The sequence below is a fragment of the Cibotium barometz genome, chromosome 10 (genome assembly GCF_041138505.1).
Source record: "Cibotium barometz isolate CiBa-2024 chromosome 10, ASM4113850v1, whole genome shotgun sequence".
Classification (NCBI taxonomy): Eukaryota; Viridiplantae; Streptophyta; class Polypodiopsida; order Cyatheales; family Cibotiaceae; genus Cibotium; species Cibotium barometz.
In genome coordinates, this window is record NC_141055.1 from 58,299,276 (window position 1) to 58,323,498 (window position 24,223).

A 24,223-nucleotide genomic window follows, 5' to 3' on the forward strand; every position below is an offset into this window, starting at 1 on the left:
ATTCTATGTGAATATTTTAAATAAATCTTGTATACATATTCACAAAAAGGATCATTGGAAAAAGAAATATTCTTGTTAAATTCCATTATTTACGAATAGAAATATTTATAATTCTATTATGTCCAAGAAAGAATGAATTATTATAATTTTGTATTTTAACCATTATGATTGGAAATCACAGTTTATTTATCAGTTAATTAGGTGCAAAATCTTTAGGAAACAAATCTAGGATTAAATTCGAGTAATTCAAGGTTACGACCATGACCGTGTGAGAAAGGTGGGTCAGTAAGATGCCTGCCTATCTCTTGAATCAGAAATTAAACCAAGTTTTGTGACCATTCCCATTTCTTCAGTACAAAGAATGGATAACCGGCTGACTTAGAGAAGCTTTCCCTAAGATCCAAAATCGTCAAGAAAGAGGTTAGAAATTCATTTTGTAAGGATCACCGAGATACGAGATTCGTGATTTTCATTGAGAAAGTTTGGGTTTTGAGAAAAAGGGTCTTGAAAAATGAACTCAACAGGAAATTCTTACTTGCATAGAAACTCTGTTTTTTGAAAAAAGGACTGTCTTAGGCCAGAATGCTGGAGGAAGCATTTGGCTTATGGTTTAATCTAAGGAGAGTTACATTGCGACAGCTGATGGGGAGTCATCGAAGGATCTCTCTCGTGGGAAAAGCTTGCCAAGGTCTTGACCAATCTCGGTATGGTTGAAAATGGTGCGCTTCCGGTACGATGGGCAAGGGCCCGAAGCTGTTCGTGAGTGAAGTACTAGGACACCTAAGGAGGATCCTAGAGGGTTCTGACCAGGTGATGCACAGGCTCGTGGGAGCTGCTAGGATACCCATGCATATGTCGAGGAAGATATTCATTGGATGGCAAGAGAATTAATTAAGTGAACTGTAAAACTATGAAATTGGACCTCGTTGTTGAGGGCGGTTGGGTAACCCATGGGCCGTTTGGGGTTAGGTTGGATCGGTGGATTTCTATAACAAAATTCAGTTAGGTTTAAGTTAAGAAAGTTAAAGTAAGCCCCAGGAAAATTCTTGTTCCATGGGAAAGAATCAACGGCTGTGCCTCGGTTAAGGGAAAAAAACCGATGATTTCTATGAACCAAGTGTAAGTTCCTCCTTGATTCGGCCATGTGACCCATGTTGAGATATCGAGCTCATCTAGTGAGGCGGTGGACACTGATGACCCGCCTGGGGGATAGGCCCCACATCTACACCACTGGCATGGTTGGTGAGATCATGGGTGATATGCGGCCAGTGGGATGAAAGGCTATGTGACAGCCATTCTAGAGACTGGCATAGTTATAGCGCAAGCTCATTTAGTTGGGTTCACACTTTAGAGAACCCTAGTATGTATTTGGTTGAGTACCTTTTCATATGGTATGTACTCTTATCTTTGTATATGGTGTGTTGAGTGTTGTGTGAAGAAGTAGATTTTCAGCCTCTCACCTTGTGTGTTCTCTTTTAGGGTTTTGTGAGTGTGTGTGTGTGTGTGCTTGCAAGAGCTGAAGCTCTCTTCTCCCCTGCATCTTTTCATGGTATGAGAGCCTGGTTCATGATAAGGGCTGAGCTGCAAGCAAGAGAAGCACATGAAGCGGTACGAGGGTAAGAGCTTCATCTACTCTTTCCTATTTGTGTTGGAGGGGCGACTACACCCTTGTCGGGAGCTCTACGAGAGGCACTAATAAACGATCTCTGATTGAGGAGCTTTCTTCGCGGGAGTAAAGCTATAGGGCAACTATAATATCCTATTGGACAATATTTTTCCGGCCGAAAATGCGTTTCGGGTGCGTTAGGACCTCCGTTTTCCAGAAAGTAGGCGATTTCGAGCATTGCGGGTAAGTCATCGATTCTATGTAGAACTCTGTTTTAAGAACTGCAGGAAGATAGATTGGTTGTGCAGACATTGTGTGTGCGCTGCAAGGAGGTAAACAGTTGCCATTGGGTGTATGTATGCACATTGAGGTCACTCGTTGTTTGTGACATTTGAGTGTAGTACAGTACCAGTGCAAAATACAGCAGTTTGTGCAGGACAAACCAAAGTGCTGTTTCTGGTAAATTTGTGTGTCTGGCAAGATGTCAAATGATGGCATAAACTAGATTATTACTGAGAAGCTTGACAAGAACAACTTCCATGCTTGGAGGTTCAGGTTGATGAATTTCATGATGGGAAAGGGTTACTGGGACTACATAGAAGGTGAGCATGAAGAGGCACCGGAGATACTGGAGATCAATCCGACTGCTGCTACAGATGTGAAAGAGTTCAAGGATTGGAACCAAGGAGCCAGAAAAGTTATGTATTGGCTCTCTATCAGTATACAGGAAACCATGATTGGGCACATTCAGGATGCCAAGTCCCCCAAGGAGGCATGGGAAACCTTGGTAAAACTCTATGAAACGAATACCAAGGCATGAAAGATATAGTTGAAGAATAAACTTCATACTGTGGAGAAAAAGAGTATGTCTGTGAATGACTATGCATTGAAGATCAAGGGTATTGTGGAATCCCTTACATCTATTCGCGTTTCACTAGATGATGATGATAAGGTGGAAGTCTGTCTACGTGGTCTCGTGCCACAATACAAGGTGTTCAAGAAGTCTATTCAGACTCGAGAAAACATTCCCAATTTCACAGATTTGGTGTCTATGTTGATTATAGAAGAGAAGAGCTTGGGTGAAGATCAATAGTCTTCACAAAACAAAAACAGTTCGAGCAACACGGCTTCTACACAAGTTCAGGAAGAGGACGAGGTAGAGGAGGCCGTGGACGCGGCCAAGGAGGTGGCCGAACAGGTAATCAGAATTATGGCCAGTGTAGTAGCAACAACAACTATCCCAGAATTCACAACAACAATAACACGTAGGTGGAAGAGGCCAATTCAGAGGTAGGGGGAGTCAAAGAGGTCATGGAAATGAGTAAAGGCAATATAATGATACACATGGATGCTTTTATTGTGGTAAGCCTGGACATGTGCAGGCAGATTGTTATAAGAAGCAGGATGACATGCAAAATGGGAAATTGGAGCAAAACAACTATGCATCCTCGAGCAGCAACAATGAGGATAATGAAAGGTTGTTTTTTATGCAGCATGTCGTTAATGCCTTGTCTGAAAATGTTGAAGCAGCACATAAAGATGATGTATGGTACGTTGATTCAGGTGCTTCAAACCATATGACAAGTCATGGGGAGTGGTTCAAGGAGATGGAAAACCTTAAAAGACCAGGTTTTGTGGAAACAGGGGATGACACTGCTCATCGAATTGCCCATGTTGGAGATGTGCCATTGTCTATGCAGGATGGCAAAGTGAAGTACCTTGCAGATGTACTTTATGTTCCGAACATAACAAAGAATCTGGTTTCAGTTGGTCAGATGATTGAGCAGGGTTTGCAGGTTTGGTTTAACCCTGATGGTGTTATGTTGAAGACTTTAAAGACAAGTGCAAGTTTGGTTTAACCTTGATGGTGTTATGTTGAAGACTTTAAAGACAAGTGCAGGTTGGTTGCAAAAGGCAACAGAGTGGGCAGAATGTTTACATTGAATGTAAACATGCCTAAAGTGAGTGCTACGATGTTTGAAAATGGTTCAAGAATTGTTGCAGACACAGACATTTGGCATAAAAGATTTGGACATGTGAATGTGTAGAGAATGAACTCTATGCAGACTAAAGGAATTGTGACAGGGCTGCCAACGTTTAAAGTTGAAGGTATGCAGAAAATATGTGAAGTATGCCAATTTGGAAAGCAAACAAAGCATGTATTTCCACGTGATAGAAATGTGAGCAGAAATGCACTAGATGTTGTGCATTCAGATGTATGGGGTCTTACGAAGACCATGTCTATGGGAGGCTGCAGGTATTATTATGTGACATTTATTGATGACCACACAAGGAAAGTGTGGGTATACTTCATGAAGGAGAAGAGTGAGGTGTTCACTCATTTTCAGAGTTTTAGAGTTATGGTTGAAAAGCAAATAGGGAAACATGTAAGGGGGAGAGTACTTCTCCAATGAGTTCTCTGAATTTTTGCAAAAGAATGGTATTCAGAGACAGTTTACATGCAGATACACTCAAAAGCAAAATGGAGTTGCTAAGCGAAAAAACAGGCACATTGCTAAGATTGCACGAGCAATGATGGGAGAGAAGAATATGCCACATAGCTATTGGGCTGAGGCTGTTTCTATAGCAGTTTACATCATGAACAGGACTCCAACTGCAGCCATACATGATGTAGCTCCAGAGGAGAGGTTTACTAGCAGAAAACCTGATTTGTCTCATCTGAAAGTCTTTGGATGCATTGCATATGTGCATGTGCCAAATGAGCTGAGAACTAAGCTAGATCCAAAAGCTGAAAAATGTGTGTTTATTGGGTATTCCCTTGAGCAAAAGGGATACAGGTGTTATAACCCTACTACACGTGAGTTGAGGGTAAGCAGGGATGTTGTTTTTGATGAGATGAGCAGCTGGTATACTGCTGAAAAAGAAGCTGTTAGGACTGATGTAAGTGGAAATATGGTTGCACAGAATGCAAGTCAGCAATCACAGTCTTTGAGTGGACCAGGAGAGTCCTCATCTAGTGGTTCAGTTGATAGACCATGGAGTGGTAGGCTGCGTCATAATACCAGCCTTGCAAGTGTGATTAGTACATCACATAAAGGCAAAGAGAAAGTGGTTGAGCCCCTTAGTATGCCTGACATTTCTGCAGGGCATTCTCATGTTGATGGAGAGTTTAGTGGCTCAGAGATGAGCCTTGATGCGGACCTTGGGATACCACCTATGAGAACACCTAGTGTAAAGAAGGCTATGGAAGCCATGAATGCAAAGTTGCAAAGATCTGGGAGAGTGAAGAATCCTGTGTAGAGGTTTACCTATGATGGTTATGTGGCACATCACTATGCATACATGGCAAAAGTTGTGCAGGACGTAGAGCCCACATGCATTGATGAGGCTGTTGTTGGAAATGTGTGTTGGGAGAAAGCTATGGATGAGGAGATGGATGCACTATATGGAAATGAGACTTGGGATCTAGTGCAATTGCATAAAGGCAAGAAAGCCATTGGATGCAAGTAGGTGTACAAAGTAAAACATAACAGTGATGGAAGCATAAGCAGTGGGTGTACAAAGTAAAACATAACAGTGATGGAAGCATAAGCAGGTACAAGGCTAGATTGGTAGCCAAAGGATATGCGCAGACATATGGTATTGATTATGAGGAAACTGTCACAATCAGAATTCCTCCCTCATGAAGGAGGTGCCTATTTCACATGTGTGGTGGAGTTTTAAATTATCAGAAATTGAAATATTTCATCTCTCTCTCCTAATTCAAGTCTAGTTCCAAAAAGTAAGCTAAACTAACCTAAAAATGGACCAAACTGATCTGGAAAATTCTAGAATCAGTTTGCTTGGTTAGGAGCTCACTTTTTCCTTTAAATAGAAGCCTCCCCCTTTGTTGAAGCTTAATAGTGTTTTATGCACTATTACTCTACTCCTCCCCAGAGCCAAAAACTGTGAATTTCTTAATAATTCATTAGTTTTTGACCATTCCCTCTTCTAAAGAATTGGTGGCCACTCTTGTTGCAAACAAGAGTAGAACCCTCAAACCATCAAGCCAAAGGAAAGCTCCCAGAATTTCATCTAAGTTAGAAATCCACTTTTTCTTATTCTTTTAATGGTTTTCTAAATTTTTGTTATCTTTAAAATGATAATTTGATGCTATGCCTTGCTGGAAAGTGTTTCCCCCTCTCTAACCCAGCATCCAACTTAAATAATCTGCCTTCTTTCTTGCCTTTGGCAATGACTCTACATCCATATTTGAAATCCTCAACGAAGAATCCATGCTCGTTGAAACGAATCTGTAAACCCTGTTCCACCAACTTTTTGTAATAGAAGGCACATACAAGACATCTGCCATAGACTTTGTTTCACCATTGTGCATAACCAATGGTACACTTCCAACATGTGTGATAGCATGTTGGGTATCATCTCCTGTCTCCACATAGCCTTTCACATCCATAGGCTTCATATGCTTAAACCATTCGCCATGAAAAGTCATATAGTTTGATGCTCCAGAGTCCATATACCAAGTGTCATCTCACTGTCACCATTTGTCATCATAGATCCCACGACATGTTTCATAACAAACAAGTGATTTGTGCTGCCATCATTACTGCTCGATGCATAATTTTCACCATTTGCATAATTTCCACCATGTTGTGCATAATGTCCACCATGTTGTGCTCTACCCCCTCTCAAATCATTTTGTTTGTGGAAACAATCACGTGCCATATGACCGAATTTCCCACAGTAATGGCATTCCACATTTTGCATAGATGTTTGTTGGCCTTGCCAATGTCCTCTTCCACGAGGATTACCTCTGCCTCTCTAAGGTGTATATCCACAACCACCTCTAGCACCATATGTAGGCTGAAAATCCTATTGTGGTGACCTATCCTGCCATCCACGACCATTACCATGACCTTTTGATGCAAATCTCCCCCTGCCTCTCTAAATCCCCTTTGTGAATAGAAAGCCTGATTCCTGCCATTATCATCATGGCTAGTAGATGCATCATGAAAAGAGTCACTGAGTTTAATTTCCTCAACAAGCAAGAGTGTAACCAACTCATCAAAATCTGGTAAACCTGTACTCCAAACAGAAATAGATGTATCAAAAGACTTGTACTCCTTGCCAAGACCAGGCAAGGTAATGTCTACCAATTCATCATCACGCATGAGGGCATTGATAGTTGCCAATGCATGTGCATATTTCTTTATCTCTTGTACATAATCATGGATGCTCCTTCCTTTCTGCTTCACATTATGAATTTGTTGTCTCAACTGAGACTTACGAGCACCACTAGTATCTGTATCAAACAACTTTACCAACGTATCCCATCCTTGGGATTCTCAGCATCATGTATATGTATGAGTATAGCATCCGAGATACATATAGACAAGGAATGCAAAACTTTGTATGCTCTCTCTGACCATTGCTTATGAGCTAACCTGTTGTTGTGTAGGTTGTCGAGGTAGTTTTGGCTCTGGCTCCGCACCTGTAACAAGGTTCCAAAATCCTTTTCCCTTCAAAAAGCTTTTAATCCTATACTTCCATGCCTGGAAGTTCTTTCTATCCAACTTCTCACCCACAATCTATACTGGGTTGTCTGATATATTTGCTTAATGCAAATGCACCTTTTGCACACGTCCAATTATGTAAACGAGCCTTCCTTAGCTCAACCACATTCTAATAAGTGTTCCAGATACTCCAAAGTACTCAACAAACTTCACTGTTGATGTAGAAAATCAAATTGATTGCATTCAAATTGAACTGGCATACGCAGTCCAAAGTACCCTATTCTGACGTGCTTTCCAAGGCTTCAAATTGCAATGTAGTGGGTCAATCAAGTGTGGATAACTTGCATTGACACCTAAACAAGCTTAATGTTGCATATCAGCACCAACCAAGGTGCGTACATACCAAAATTATCAAATCCCCTTTCTTGTTTTGAGAAAAACTAGTAAAACCTAGTAGTAGAAGTGCTCTAATTCCTTTGATTCTTGTCCAAATTGAGAAACCAAGAATTCAATAGCTTAGCAATGATGTCTACTAACTCCATGTAAAAGTAATTAGACCAATTATTTAAGTTGAGAGAGTAATTAGCCAATTAATGACCCTCTATTTCACTAATCACTATAGACAGCCTATTTAATCAGCTCATAATCAGCTCATAATCAGCTCCAAAAAGCATAATTGCTCCAACCAACCACATAGCAACCTTCTCAAGTGTGTGTACCACAAAGTTGCTAAGCAAATTTTGGGTTTTATCAATCATTAAAGTAGAATTTGGCCTCCACTTTGCAAGATATAGAAAAAACTGCTCTGTTTTTGCACTACTGTCTGCCCCGCCTACTGTAGGGGTTATTTGTTGAGAGGTTTGTTGTGTTAATTGAGGGCATATATAGTTACCCAACACTCCAAGGCATCTGCCCAATCTAACAATTAGTTGATTTTTGCAAAAGACCAGCTCCAATTGCATCAACAATGGACCCCTCTTCATCACTGTTTTTGCGAGGGCTTCAAAACAGTGAATTTCCACTCACTTAAATGCATCAAACTTGCTCCAAATCCATTGTAGGGCTTGCACATGAGTTGCCAATACATTCCCATTTTCCAAATACATGATTCTTTGTCAAATTTGCAACTATTTGCCTCATACATTCACCACACTCAAGCTTCAATGGAGAGGGAGGTAATTCAAAATTGAGATATTTTTGGATATGAAAATCCTCCTAGTGTCTAAAATGATTTCCCCTGAAACAGAAATTCAAAAAGAACTTTCCAACATGCAATTGGAATTAATTGAAAATAGGTAAAAAGGACCTTAGCCTAAGGGTCCAAATTTTCAAAAAAAAAGATTATGATCCAATTAAGGTTCCTATGGACCAATAAGATTAATCCAAATGTAGGGAGGAGATAAATTGAAGAATAAAAAAAAAACCCCCAAAAATGAGTAAATGCTCACATAAGATGAAGAGTTGACTGAGTACAAGGTTTATTAGTTAAAAATTAAGAGATATTTAGAGGAAATGATGCATTTTTGACACCTGAGTGTGGGGATCTCCCCTCATGAAGGAGGTGCCTATTTCACATGTGTGGAGGAGTTTTAAACTCAAAAATAATGAGATATTTTCATCTCTCCTCTCTCCTGTTTTAACTAGATCCAAAAAGTAAGCTAAACTGATCAAAAAATGGTCAAAATTTGACCAGACTGATCTAGAAAATTCTAGAATCAGTTTGCTTGGTTAAAGGCTCACTTTTTCCTATAAATAGAAGCCTCCTCCTTTGTAAAAGCTTAATGGTGTTTATGCACTGTTACTTTGCTCCTTATCCTGAGCCATTTACATTGAATTTTTTAATAATTCAATTGTTTTTGCCCTAATCCTCTCCAAAGTGAATTGGTGGCCACTCTTGCTTCAAACAAGAGTAGAACCCTCAATCCCTCAAGCCAAAGGAGAGCTTACAAGCTCTATGTAAGTTAATTTTCTTACTTGTTAAATTTTAAATCGATGGTTTTCTTGATTTTTAAATTGAATTAAATTCAAATGCTATGCCTTGATGAAAAGGCCACCCCCTTCTCTTCTTTACATTCTAGCCTTTCTTAATCCTAGAAAGATTAACTAAAGGATTAATTAAACTCTTTTTATTGTTTACGCTCTTGAATTTAGAGAATTGTGTAGATTAGAGTTCTATGAATCTAATTTGGGTTAATTTAAGTCAATGAAAAAATGATAAAAATGAGAAATGGTTAGCCATACAAAGGAGGTTATCATTCTTTAATTTAAGTCAATTAAAGAATGATAAAAATGAGAAATGGTCAGCCATACAAAGGAGGTTATGGTAAAATTTTCTAGAATTTTGTGGAAAAGAAAGTTTATTTTTATGTTATTCCAAAAGAGTAATTCCCACCATTTTTGCATCTAAAAGAAATATTCTGATTACTCCATGTACATATTCACCTATGAATATGCATGGATATTACTGATATTAATTATTAAAATTAATTTTTATGCATAAAAAGATGCATAAAGGAATTATTTTTATTTCAAAAGTATTATTCTAATTAAAACTGACTTTTATGCATAGAAAGATGCATAAAGAAATTATTTTTATTTCAAAAGTGTTATTCTCATTAAAGATGCATAAAGTAATTATTTTTATTTCAAAAGTATTATACTCATTAAAATTGATTTTTAAGCATAAAAAGATGCATAAACGAATTATTTTTATTTCAAAAGTGTTAAAATTGATTTTTATGCATAGAAAGATGCATAAAGGAATTATTTTTATTTCAAAAGTGTTATTCCCATTTAAATTGATTTTTATGCATAAATAGATGCATAAAGAATTTTTATATCAAAATTAGAATTCTCTTAAATTCTATGTTTAAATTCTATGAATAGATGTGATGTGAATCAGATAGATGTGAATGAATGGATGGATGGATGTGATGTGAATAGAGGTGATGAGATGTGAGGTGAATAGATGTGATGAAATGTGATGTAAATCAGATAGATGTGAATGAATGGATGGATGGATGTGATGTGAATAGAGGCGATGAGATGTGAGGTGAATAGATGTTTGATGAAATGTGATGTAAATCACATAGATGTGAATGATGGATGGATGGATGTGATGTGAATAGAGGTGATGAGATGTGAGGTGAATAGATGTGATCAGATAGATGTCAATGAATGGATGGATGGATGTGATGTGAATAGAGGCGATGAGATGTGAGGTGAATAGATGTGATGAGATGTGATGTGAATCAGATAGATGTGAATGAATGGATGGATGGATGTGATGAGAATAGAGGTGATGAGATGTGATGTGAATCAGATAGATGTGTATAGATGGATGTGATGTGAATAGAGGTGATGATATGTGAGGTGAATAGATGTGATGAGATGTGATGTGAATCAAATAGATGTGAATGAATGAATGGATGGATGGATGTGATGTGAATCGAGGTCATGAGATGTGAGATATAATGAGATGTAATGTGAATGAATGGATGGATAGATGTGATGAGAATAGAGGTGATGCAATGTGAGGTGAATAGATGTGATGAGATGTGATGTGAATCAGATAGATATGAATGAATGGATGGATGGATGTGATGTGAATAGAGGTGATGAGATGTGAGATGAATAAATGTGATGAGATGTGATGTAAATCAGATAGATGTGAATGAATGGATGGATGGATGTGATGTGAATAGAGGTGATGAGATGTGAGGTGAATAGAGGTGATGAGATGTGAGGTGAATAGATGTGATGAGATGTGATGTGAATCAGATAGATGTGAATGAATGGATGAGATGTGACGTCATGTGAATCAAGATGTAAATGAATGATATGGGATGTGAGTGGATGTATGTGAAAGAATGGATTTGAATGTGTATGTGAAGAATGGATGTGAATGAGTATGTCAAAGAATGGATGTGAATGTATGTGAATGTGTATGTGAAGAATGGATGTGAATGTGTATGTGAAGAATGGATGTGAATGAGTATGTGAAACAATGTATGTGATGAAAATGGATGTGAATGTGTATGTGAAGAATGGATGTGAATGAGTATGTAAAAGAATGGATGTGATGAAAATGGATGTGAATGTGTATGTGATGAAAATGGATGTGAATGTGTATGTGAAGAATGGATGTGAATGAGTATGTGAAAGAATGGATGTGAATGTGTATGTGAAAGAATGGATATAGATGTGTATGTGAAAGAATATGGTGTGATGTAAAGAGATGTGATGTGACATGAATATATGTGGATGTGAAGTGATAGATATGAATGTATGGATAGATGTGAGAAGTCATACATGTGAACGATTAGATGGATGTGTATGAATGAGATGAGATGTGTATGAATGAGATATGATGTGGATAGAAGTGATGTGATATAATGTGGATAGAATGTATGTGATGGGATAGTTATGAGAATGTATGTGGTGGATATGAACGAATGATGTGATGGATATGAATGAATGTGATGTAATGTAAATGGAGATAGATGTGATGTGAGATGTGAATAAATGTGATGTGATGAGATGTGGAGATGGAGATGGGTAGATGCAAGTGGATGAGATCTGATGAGGATAAATGAGGAAAGATGTGATGAGATGAAAATGATGTGATTGGATGAGAATGGGAATACATATGAAATGGATGTGATTTAAATAATGTGGATTGATGTGGAACAATATGGAAAGACGAGAGTTCGTTATCGAAACTGTATTTATGATCTGTTTTTAAATGACTGTTTTATGTCAAAAATGTTGGGGAAGCATTTTGACCGTCTTGAGAATGAGGTCGTGGATACCTAATCTGATAAAGTTGCAACAGGTGTTGAGACGGAGAGTCAATGGAGGACGTGTCGCGGCATAGCAAGGTCTCGGCCGAGGTCTTGACCAGCCTCGGTTCGATTTAAATGGTGAGCTTTCGGTACGGTGGATGAGGGACCAAGGAAGCGGCCTATGAGTGAAGCGCTAGGTGACGTGCAAAGGATCCTAGAGGGTGTTGACCATAAGGTGCTCGGGCCCTAGGTCACCCAAGATACCTACACGTGCGTCGGGAAAGATATTGGAACAAGGAGTAAGAGTTGTTTTCTGATTCGGGCATGGATCTGGTTGATTGACCTTGCTGCTCTTCAACGAATGAGTCCATGGTTCTTTTATATGGATCTGTTGGTTGATCTTGCTAATCTTCAATGGAGATTCCATTTTGGTTTTTATAAGTGAAAATATTACCGGTTACTACTATGAGCTAGGAACTATCGAAAAGGTCCCATTTATGCATTTTTCCTAATTAAAGGTACAATGAAAATTCTACTTTTTGATAAATAAAAATACCCATGTATATACCATGAATATACCTAATTGAAATATGACAAAAATTCCTCTTTTAATATTTAAAATGTTTGCTCATAGAATATCGTGAAAATTCATCTTTTTGCATCTAGATTTTTATGCATGCACATATAAAAATAAATATAACAAGAATTCCTCTTTTCTCCATTTAAACATTTATGCATAAATACTATAAAAGTATTTTCAAAAAATGTAACAAAATCCTTCTTTTAGCATTAAAATGCTTATGCATAGAATATGATGAGAATTCCTCTTTTTGCATTATCAATTTTATGCATAGAGTTAAATTCATTTTTTAAAAATTTCTACCATAGCTTCACTGTATTTTCTGAGAATTCTCAAAAATTCTACTTTTAATATTTACTTCTAATTATCTAAAATATGGTGGGATTTCCTCTTTTAATCTAAAATTTCATTATGCATACCTAAGCATAATTATATTGAAACCTCTTGTTTATTTTTAAAAATCTCCCATTATCATTTTAATATGAAAATAATTACAAAAATGTTAGCATAAACTCTCTTTCATTTTTAAATGAATAATTATGAACTTTCTAATCATAAAACAAGCTTGAATGAATTGATCCTCATTTTTATTAGAATAAAAATCATAAAAAGGCTTAATCTCTATCGTAGCTTGTTACGCCGAGAGTTTTGGTTTAGAAAATGAGATTAATACTAAGATCCATCCCTCCAAGAAGGATTCAACCATAAAGATCAGTAAATCGTTCTAAAAGAGAGATTTACTAATCAAAAATATTATATTTAAGCATAAAAGATCAGCATTAAACCATTTAAACAATATGAATCACTAGAAGCTTGGTTTTAAGAAAAAACCATTGATTAAAATGCTTCCCAAGCATTAGAGAGGTTGGGAAGAAGATTACCATTGAAAAAGATAGAATTTTAGGCTTACCCCCCTTGGTTTTTGGCTTGATTCTTTAGAGAGAAGTGAAGCCCACAAGAGAAAGCTTGGCCACCACGATGTAGAGGGTAATCTCCAAGAGAGGATGAAGATTAATGAAGCTCCAAAGCTTCCCAAGAAGAGGCAAAATAGAGGGATAATAAAATTATACTAATTTAAAGATTATAATGGCATGTAAATACACAAAGATGAAAATACAAAGGAATGAGAGTCTAGTTATAGGTGAGGGAGGCCACCAACCAAGTCCAACTAGGATCTAGAGGCTTCGAGCTTCAATTTGATCCATTTTGGACAAGTTTGGACCAGTTTGGTTCACTTTTTGATCCAGTTTGAAAGAGGAGAGAGGAGATATGAGAATATCTCATTTTTTTAATTAAAAATTGGAAGTAATGATGTGAAATAGGTGCCTCCTTTATGAGCCCCCTCCCTCCTTACTTAGGTGTCAAAAATTCATTTTTTAACTAATAATCCTCATTTTTAAACTAATAAACCTAGTACTTAGTCAACTCTTCATCTTATGTGAGAATTTACTCATTTTTGGGAGATTTTCTTTTATTCTTTGCATTTTTCTTATTGAAACACTTGGATTAATCCTATTGGCCCTTTAAAACACTCTTTGGACCTTAATCAAAAATTTTAAAAATGAGGACCCTTAGGCTAAGGTCTCTAATACACATATTCAATTAATTTCTAATACACATTGGAAAATTATTTTTGAACTTCTGTTTCAGGGAAATTCATCTTAAATGTAAGGAGAAACTTTGTATCCACAAATATCTCAAAATTGTACTACCTCTATCTATAATACTTTCTCTCTCTAGACCAAAACAAAGGAAAACAATGTTTTCTTGCATTCTGAAATAGGAGATGATTACAAGGGACTGAGAGGAGAGCTTATACATCTTTTAGGGCTAAGGAGGAACCTTACATCCTCTACCTTTTGAAAAACGTGAGATGTCCTCATCTCGCAAAGTGGGGGTAGTCCTTTACCAGTTCTTCTTCTTTATCCCAAGTGGCGTCCTCTAAAGGATAGAACTTCCACTTGACCAGAAACTCTCTAAGGACTCTGTTCCTGAGAGCCTTCTCCTGATTATCAAGGATTTCTTCGAGTTGGAGTTCCATCTCGTCTTGAGTCTGAGAAGTCAACTGTTCATCATCCAGCACATGACTCGAGCTGGGTACATACTTTTTAAGTAAGCTGACATGGAATACATTATGTACTTTGAGATGGGGAGGTAGAAGAAGTTCATAAGCTAGATCTCCTACTTTCTTAGTAACGGCGTACGGCCCACAGTATCTTGGAGACATATTTTTGTACTTTGCTAGAGATAAAGAAATTCTCTTGGGTCGTACACGAATGAAGACCATATCTGATTCCTCAAACACTCTCTCTATTCTTTTCTTGTCTGCATACTTCTTTTGTCTATCCTAGGCAGCCTTAATATCTTTGTGGATTGTCTGCATTTGCTGCTCCATATCATCAAGCATATGTCTGGACATCTCGACCTTGATCAATGGGTTGGACCAAGTTAATGGTGTGAGGCAATCTTGTCCGTACTATAGAGCTTTGAATGGGCTCATCCTGATACTTCAATGATAAGAGGCATTATAAGCAAACTCCACTAGATGTAAGTAGCTTAGCCACTTCTTAGGTTCTCTGCCAACATGACCGAAGAATATCTTCAATTACTTGGTTTACTCTTTCAATCTGGCCATCTGTCTCGAGATGATAAGCTGTATTGAGATCTAAGGAAGTTCCCACTGCTTTGAAGAATGCAGTCCAGAACCTTGATGTGAACTTAGAGTCTTTGTCGCTCACTATTCTTTTGGGTAAGCCATGCAGCCTGAAAATCTCTTTTTGAGGAAGACTCTGGCAACATCCACTACAGAGTAGGTTTTTTTATTGGAATCAGATGGGCGACCTTGCTTAATCTGTCAACTACCACAAAAATGGAGTTGTAACCTGATTGCACTGACAGTAATCTAGTAACAAAATCCATATTGATACATTCCCACTTCATTTATGGAATGTCTAAGGGATGCAACTTTCCTGGCATCTTAACCCTTTTTGCCTTGACGCTTTGACATGTTAAGCACTAACGTACATGATTGAGTACATCCCTTTCGAGTCCTGGCCAGAAGAAGCTCTTCTTTACAGACATGTAGGTCTTTATGAACCCTCGATGTCTAGCTATCAGGCTATCATGGGCTTCTCTCAGAATTTTTCCCTTTGTTTCCTCATCATTAGGAATGCATAGCCGATTATTTCAATACATGCATCCTTTGTCCAATTTGTATCCAAGAACTCAACTCATTTCTTGAGGAGTCTTGCTTTCCTGCATCAATAGGGTAGCAATAGGGGAAAAGAATCCGTCTTGCATGATCTTCTCTTTTACTTCACTAATTAATGGATTTGACACATTAATGTTATTGCAAGCAAGGAGGCTTTCCTACTGAGCGCATCGGCTGCCACATTTTCTTTCCCTGGTCGGTACTTTATCTCAAAGTCGAATTCGTGCAGGGTCTGCATCCACCTTCTTTGATGCACGTTGAGATCCCTTTGGGTGAAGATCCACTTCAGACTTTGATGATCTGTCATCAAGGTGAATCTCTGTCCCAAGAGATAATGTCTCCATAACTTTAGAGCATAAACTACTGAAAGTAACTCCAAGTCATGGACAGCATAGTTTCTCTCATGTGTTCTGAGTTTTCTAGATTCATAGGCTACTGCATGACCTTCCTAAATAAGTGCACCTCCTAGGGCAAAACCACTGGCATATGTCACTACCTCAAAGGGTAAGGAAAAATCTGGCAATTTTAGGACAGGTTTGGTTACTAAAGCTGTCTTCAGCTTATGAAAAGCACTCTGACACATAGTGATCCAATGAAATAGGGTGCTCTTCTTAAAAAGGTTAGTCAAAGGGGATGGTATTTGAGCATACTTGGGTATAAAGATTCTATACCACCCAGTTAATCCTAGGAATCCTCTGACTTCTTTTACTATCTTGGGCTCTAGCCAACAATCCACGACTGCTTGGATTTTAGCGGGGTCAGGAGAAATCTTGTCTTTAGATACTATAAATCCCAAGTACTCGACATGGTCAGCAGAGAAAGTGCACTTGCTCTTTTTTGCAAAGAGTTGGTGTTTCCTTAGGATCTCCAAGACTTTGGCGTGTAAGATCTTCATGATCAGCTGCATTCTCAAAGTATACCAGGATGTCATCGAAGAAGACAAGAACAAATTCATCCAAGTATTCTCTGAGGATGTCTTGCATGAGGTGATTAAATGTTGTTGGGGCATTTGTTAGTCCGAATGGCATGACTGTAAACTCATAATGCCCGTATCGAGTATTGATGGCTATCTTGGGGATATCTTGATCTTTAATTTTGATCTCGTAATATCCAGATTTGAGATCTATCTTTGTGAACATTTGGATTCCACTTAGCCGATCTAAAAGTTCATCAATCCTAGGAATAGGATATTTATTTTTGACTGTTAATCCTCTGTAATCAATACAAAGTCTTAACGTTCCATCTTTCTTTTTCTGAAAGAGAACAGGCGTACCCCAAGGTGAAACACTGGGTCTTATGAATCCTTGCTCTAGTAGCTGCCTTAAATGCTCCTTTAGTGTTGAGATATCGAGCTCGTCTAGTGAGGCAGTGGCCACTGATGACCCGCCTGGGGGATAGGCCCCACACTTACACCACTGGGATGGTTGGTGAGATCATGGGAGATATGCGGCCAGTGGGATGACAGGCTATGTGACAGCCATTCTAGAGACTGGCATAGTTATAGCGCCAGCTCATTTAGTCGGGTTCACACTATACAGAATCCGTGTATGTATTAGTTGAGTACCTTTCATATTGTGTGTACTCTTATCTTTGTATATGGTGTGTTGAGTGTTGAGTAGAGAAGAAGAAGATTTTCAGCCTCTCACCTTGTGTGTTCTCTATTAGGGTTTTGTGAGTGTGTGTGTGTGTGCTTGCAAGAGCTCAAGCTCTCTTCCCCCCTGCATCTTTTCATGGTATCAGAGCCTGGTTCGTGCTAAGGGCTGAGCTGCAAGCAAGAGAACCACAGGAAGCGGTACGAGGGTAAGAGCTTCAACTACACTTCCCTATTGTGTTGGTGACTACACCCTTGTCGGGAGCTCTACGGGAGGCACTGGCAAACGGTCTCTGATTGAGGAGCTTTCTTTGCGGGAGTAAAGCTATAGGGCAACTATATTGTCCTATCAGACTAAGATTTTCGGGCCGAAAATGCGTTTCGAGCGCATCTAGACCTCCGTTTTTCAAAAAGCAGGCGATTTCGAGCACTGCGGGTAAGTCATCAATTCTCTGCGGGTAAGTCATCAATTCTCTGCGGGTAAGTCATCAATTCTCTGCAGAACTCTGTTTTAAGAACTGCAGGAAGACAGATTGACTGTGCAGACACTGTGGGTGCTGCAAAGAGGTCTACAGTTGCCATTGGGTGTATGTATGCACATTGAAGTCACTGGTTGTGATATTTGAGAGTACTACAGTACCGCTGCAGAAAATACAGCATTTGTGCAGGAAAAACCAGAGTGCAGTTTCTGGTAAAATTGTGTGTTTGGCAAGATGTCAAATGATGGGACAACTCAGATTGTGGCTGAGAAGCTTGACAAGAATAACTTCCATGCTTGGAGGTTCAGGTTGACGAATTTCTTGATGGGAAAAGGCTATTGGGACTACATAGAAGGTGAGCATGAAGAGGCACCGGAGATACCGGATATAAATCCGACTGCTGTGCAGATGTGAAAGAGTTTAAAGACTGGAACCAAGGAGCCAGGAAGGTTATGTATTGGCTCTTCATTAGTATACAGGACACCATGATTGGGCACATTCAGGATGCCAAGTCCCCCAAGGAGGCGTGGGACACCTTGGTAAAGCTTTATGAAATAAATACCAAGGCACGTAAGATATTAGCTTGAGTAGCTTCCCATTTTATAGCATTGAGAGGGATAGGTTGAACATACTTGACTCAAACACTTAGCATGTTGAGACCTATGATGTTGTTTACAAGGGGTAATCTTTGTACATGTGTTTGGGGTCTTTGGGTGACTCTCATATGTTTAGAGATCTCATGAATGGAGTGGTAAGACCAATGCTTATCCTAGTACTCTTTTGGTTCTCGAAGTCAAAGCCTTTCTAGTTGCATGAGTAGCTTTCCATGTTATAGCATTGAGAGGAACATGTTGAGCGCACTTGACTCAAGCACTTAGCATGTTGAGACTTGATGAGGTTTCTTGCAAGGGAAAATCCTTATACATGTCTTAAGTGCCATAGCCTATGCAAAGGCATGTGCAAAACAGAGTCAATGGTGGGGGCTAGGTTTGTAGAGTATTAGCCATGCCTTTCTTAATTACTACACTTTGCTACATGGTGAGTTCCCTTGTAGTGCTGGAACTATAACGGCTTTTTTACTCCCAATGCAGTTGTTTAATCCAAATCTGAGCCTCTAAGTGCTCTGTTTGTGACAGGTTTGTGGAAACCCCCCTCCTTAGCATATGTTATACATGTCCACATGGAACTGGAGCATAAGGGAATGGTTGTGCATAACCCTCTATCTTTGGGGTTGGAGTTTCATGCCTTATGAGGTTGGGGTGTTTCTAATGGAACTTATCCTACATGGTCCCAACTTTGAGACTACAGGCTTGTGGTAGCGCAAGACATATAATATGGTTACCCTTGTGGAACACTTGGGTTGGAAGTAGTCACTGTAATTGATTACTTTACCTTTTCACATGTTCCCTTTCCTTGTCCGAACGGAAAGGAACTAGAACTTAGTTTTGTGGTGGTGAAGAAGCTTCCATAATGGGCTACTTTGGGAGATGGGATTCCCATTGCTTGCAGAGCGTGTATTCTTGATGACTAGTTTGTGGATTATCTACCCACCATGATGGAACTATAAAAGAAACATATTTTGCTTACTTTGCAACTATGTTTGTTAGGTTGCATACCATGTTAGCTTAGGGAAAACCCAACTTAGGATTAATACCAAAAGTTTGAAACATTTTGGCATCACACAATTTGAGTACTTCCTCAATCAAGGCTCTCAAGCTATAATTTAAACTCAATCTCCATGGACTCAAGTTCTCCTTGATCTTTTCAAGCTTTGTTGATGCTTGTTTGGTATGATGTCACACAATTACATGAGCTTTAATCACTTTCTTCAACATTCTTCTCTTGGGATTCCACTCGGTTGTGTCACAAGAAAACTTGACAAGGTAACAACTTCATTCTTGGAGACTAGCACCTCTTCTTTCTCTTTTTTCTTTTGCTTTAACTAAGATATCCAAATATATCTTCTCAATTTATCTTTTAGCTTTGGGGATTTATCACGATTGCTCTCAATGGGCTTGTTATTGTCTTTTCCCATGGTCTTTTGAAAAACGTTGCTCAAACGTTCTTACTTAGAGTAGAAGGAAAGCATCAGAAGGACATATCAATGTCCATGTATGTATACATTCTAATGCATCCATGTGTTCATTAAATGGTTCTTAAAGGATCCCTACCCCCTCCACACAATGAATTCGGAGGTGCTAGAAGCAGAAGTAGCACTTCTTGCGCAGGGCAAAGCCTCTCAAAAATTAAACATTACTCATGAATATTTTGATCATATACCAATAGTTTAAAGGACTTACATTATGGTAATGCCTCCCAACAATTGATGGTCTCTCCTTCTACTTCAAGCGTACTTCTCTTCTCGTCTTCTAATAGTTTAGAGGACTTACATTATGGTAATACCTCCCAATTGATGGTCTCTCCTTCTGCTTCAAGCATCTCAAATAAGGCCACAAGGCCATATTTGTGAGCGTACTAAACAATTAACAATTACAACTTTTAGAAATCAACATTTAGCCCACATACATACATTTAGATAAACAAAATTGCTACAAATACTTATGAATTCATGGCGCATGGTTTCGTAACCACCACTCCCAAGATGAGAAGCCCCTACTGTTTGGAGTCTCTTCCTTGCCGCCTCTCTTTGTTGTTGAAACTTCTCTGTTGTCTCTGTTGTGAGCTCCTGAGCTATGGTTTCCCACTCCCTATCATCTAGCCAAACAGGTTTCTCTTTCCCCTCTCTAAATGCATCCCTCGCCTCTGACCTACGATGACCCATCAAAATGCGAGTTGTATATTATATCCACTTATTAGAGACGACATTCATAGGGTCAGATGGCTGAAACTCTTGCTTTATCTTTGTATTTATGTAATTTCTCTTCTCCTTATCTTGCTGATCCCATAAAGTCATAACAGAGTTGTGAAACTGTATAGTGCACAATTGTCGAATTCGTGTCTTCATTGCCTTCCTTGCACTATTCACATTATAGGTGCCCCATCCCTAATTGTGTATATCTTGTTGTTTTCATGGTCATGTGCACCCCAAGGAGTGGAAGGTGAACCTATGGGTGTGCTCTCAACAGATGAGAGAGAAGGACGACGCTCACGTGGTGGTGGTGTCATAGCATCTGTGGCACTACTACCACAACAACCTCCCCCTGAAGACCTACTACGTGAGCAACGTCTATGTGAAGAGGTGGTAGATCGAGCTGTAAGAGGAGTGGAAGGCTGTGTGGTATGAGGTGTGGGAACTGCCGTCATGAAGCCAGATGGTGAGGCAGATGTCCCTGCTCCAAAACCCCAATAAGTCTGAGCCATGGCTCTCTGCTCTGGAGTCATGGACGAGAAAAAACCATATAACTACTCGAGACTCATGCCCTGAGGTGTAGGGTTAAATGAGAAATCAGGACTGTAGTTGAGCGGCGCTGTGAGTCATCACCCATGGCCTGTTGGACAAAAAACCATATGACAAACTTGTGCGAAATGAGAATTACATGGTAAACAATGAAAGAACCATATGACAAACATTAACAATGATAAACAACAATGGTAAACCATATCACTTTGCACCTGCACTAGTGATTATGACGGTAAACATTAACAATGGTGAATAATGAAAGGACCATATGACAAACATTAACTTCCCTAAACAACAATGGTAAACCATATCACTTTGCACCTTCAATGTCATAAAATCATTACGATTATGTCATAACTATTTGCATAATCATTAAGGTACATCATTTTAAAAATCATTATCTATTCTATCATCCTCATTAAGATCAGTAGCCCCAAAGAGATCTATTTCTATGTACATTTCAGCATTATTCATCATTAAAAGTCCCTTGATGAAGGCTATCCTCATCATCTATGTCTTCTTCCTCAACAAGTTTTCCAGCTTCATTGGTTTGCACCTCTTCATTTGAATCTTGCTCTAGTTGCTCCTCTTCATTTGCTTGCTCCTCTTCATTGTTGATGTCGGCTTGTTCTTGTTGCTCCCCACCACCCTCTGAATCCACATCACCCTGTTGTAGCTCTAATTCTTCACAAATTTGCTTACTGCGGGGGGCGACTTGAACCACAAATAGCCAGCGTGGATCTTTTGGATCCGCTTTAAAGACAACCTGCTCACAATGCTCTGGGCGTACAAAAGTATCTTGCTGATCGGTCCATACCTTTGTGGAGTCCACTTGGATGAGGCCACTCTTGTCTCTACGTATAGTTGCATGTGGCCCATTTGTGATGACTTTGAACCACTTCACATCAAAGATAAACAACTCAAAACTTCTAAAGCCAACCTTTAATATGTCTTGAATGGTTCCAAAGTAATCAAGCATTCTACTAATTGTGTTATCATCACTTACACTTGCTCGACTTTCTTGAACAAATTGTGCTGTGACACCACAATCAAAGGTTTCTCTTCTTTGGTCTATTCGTTCTACTCGAAAATGACGTCCATGTGACCAAAACGCCCCATATTTGTGATACTACAAATAGCACAATGTAAAGATTGTTGATGGACAAATAATAACTGAGACATGTAGAGAAAAAAAAGAGAGACATGTAGAACTTAAACACTTACATGCCAATCGCATCCTTTTGTAAGCTCCTCCTCCTCCTCTATTATAGTTAAACCAGCACGTTTGGCTTCTAAAATTGTAGCTTCTAGCCATCTACCTGTGGGAAAGTCTAGAAGAGCTTGCAGACCTTCTGGATATGGGAGATTTCTTGTAGTGCGATTTCTTCTAAAACTTGAACGATCTTGTACTCGCTGTCGCTTGAGAGCTTCATATGTCTCAATCCACTTCTCCATTACATGCGAGTTCAAGATGCAAAATTTGTTGATTTTTTCCTGCAAATTGTTATCCATCTTTCTCTTAATGCCTTGGCCTTGAGGTTCCTCACCAATGACTCGCTTGTTAGACTCTTGAGACCACAGTCGAGGTATCTCTGGATCTGATGAACTTAAATATTCAGTGATGTAAACAAGGGACTCTTGTATCAGGCCACCCTTCTGACATACTTCCCTCCGGGCGAGCCATTTGGCAAACAAATCCCTTTAATGTCTTCATAAACCTCTCCAAAAAGAACATCCATCTTGAATGGATTGTTCCAGCAACTGCAACCTCATCTACAACATGAACTAGCAGATGCATCTGGATTGTTAATAAACTTGTAGGAAAAAACTTCTCTACCATGCAGAGTGCCTCTATGGAGTTTAAACGTGCTCTCTCCAAAGTGTCTCTCTTTATCTCTTTTGAAGAAATCCAACGCACCAATGTGCTAATCTTATAGATAGTAGCTCTAATGTCTTCAGTGAGGCAATCCTTTATTGCTATGGGGAGCACAAATTGTAAAAACTTGTGCCAATCATGACTCTTGAGGCCACTAAGATCATCATCCTTTGTAAATGCACTTTTCAAGCAATGCATACAACCTGTAGGAGTCCGAAATTCTGAAATTGTCCTCTTCACTTGTTGTTCCTCCATCTTACTAAAAACCCATGGGGCTCTTGGAAGTAGCACCTTTCCATTGGGTCTGAGCCCACAACTCTTGCATGCAACCTATCTCTTCTAAGTTGTCCCTTTGGCCTTTAGTCTCCTTTTTTCCTGTCACATGGTCTTCCACAGAATGTTAGCTACATTCTTGAAAATATGCATCGGGTCAAGCAAATGGTTTATAAGAAGATCACCCCAATAGGGGAGTTGGTGAAAGATAGAGAGCCTCTTCATCCCAAGACATGCCAAGTTGCCACATTCCTCCCATTTGAGCTTCCAATTGCTTGCCTTCAGTGCACTTGGAGGAGGTCTTCCTAGATTACCATCCCGCAATTCATGATTTTCTGGAAGATACCTAACATGTCCTTGGTAGACATTCTTTCGTAATGCTTTTGAGTATCTTGAATCAAGTCGAGAACCACATAGAGTAGAGGACATGCATTATAACCCGATATAGACAAACCTGAGCATTCTCCATAGCCAGGCCAATCATGCATTGTCCACATGAGAATACCTTGCACAGTTGCAAGTCTTTGGCCACTCTGCTGCTTTGACATGTCCTTCACTTCAATTCCGTTCCACAAGGTGCGTAACTCATCAATAAGTGGTGCCAAATATACATCTATGTTCTTCACCTTGTACTTTCTTGGAACTATTAATGAGAGCAACAAATGACCTTTCTTTATTGCTAACCATGGCGGAAGATTATAATTCACAAGGCAAACAGGCCATGTGCTCCATGAAGAGCTCCGTAAACCAAAAGGGTTTACACCATCCATTGCTAGGCCAAGACGGAGGTTACGAGGATCTTCCCTAAAAGCCAGCCATTTCTCTTCAATGTGTCTCCATGCGAGTGAATCAGCAGGCACACACATCACTTCATCTGTAGATCGAGTTGTGGCATGCCATGTTATCAAGCTTGCTATAGATTTGCACCTGAACAACCTTTTTATTCTTGGGATGATTAGAAAGTGCCTAAGAACCTTTACTGGGACAG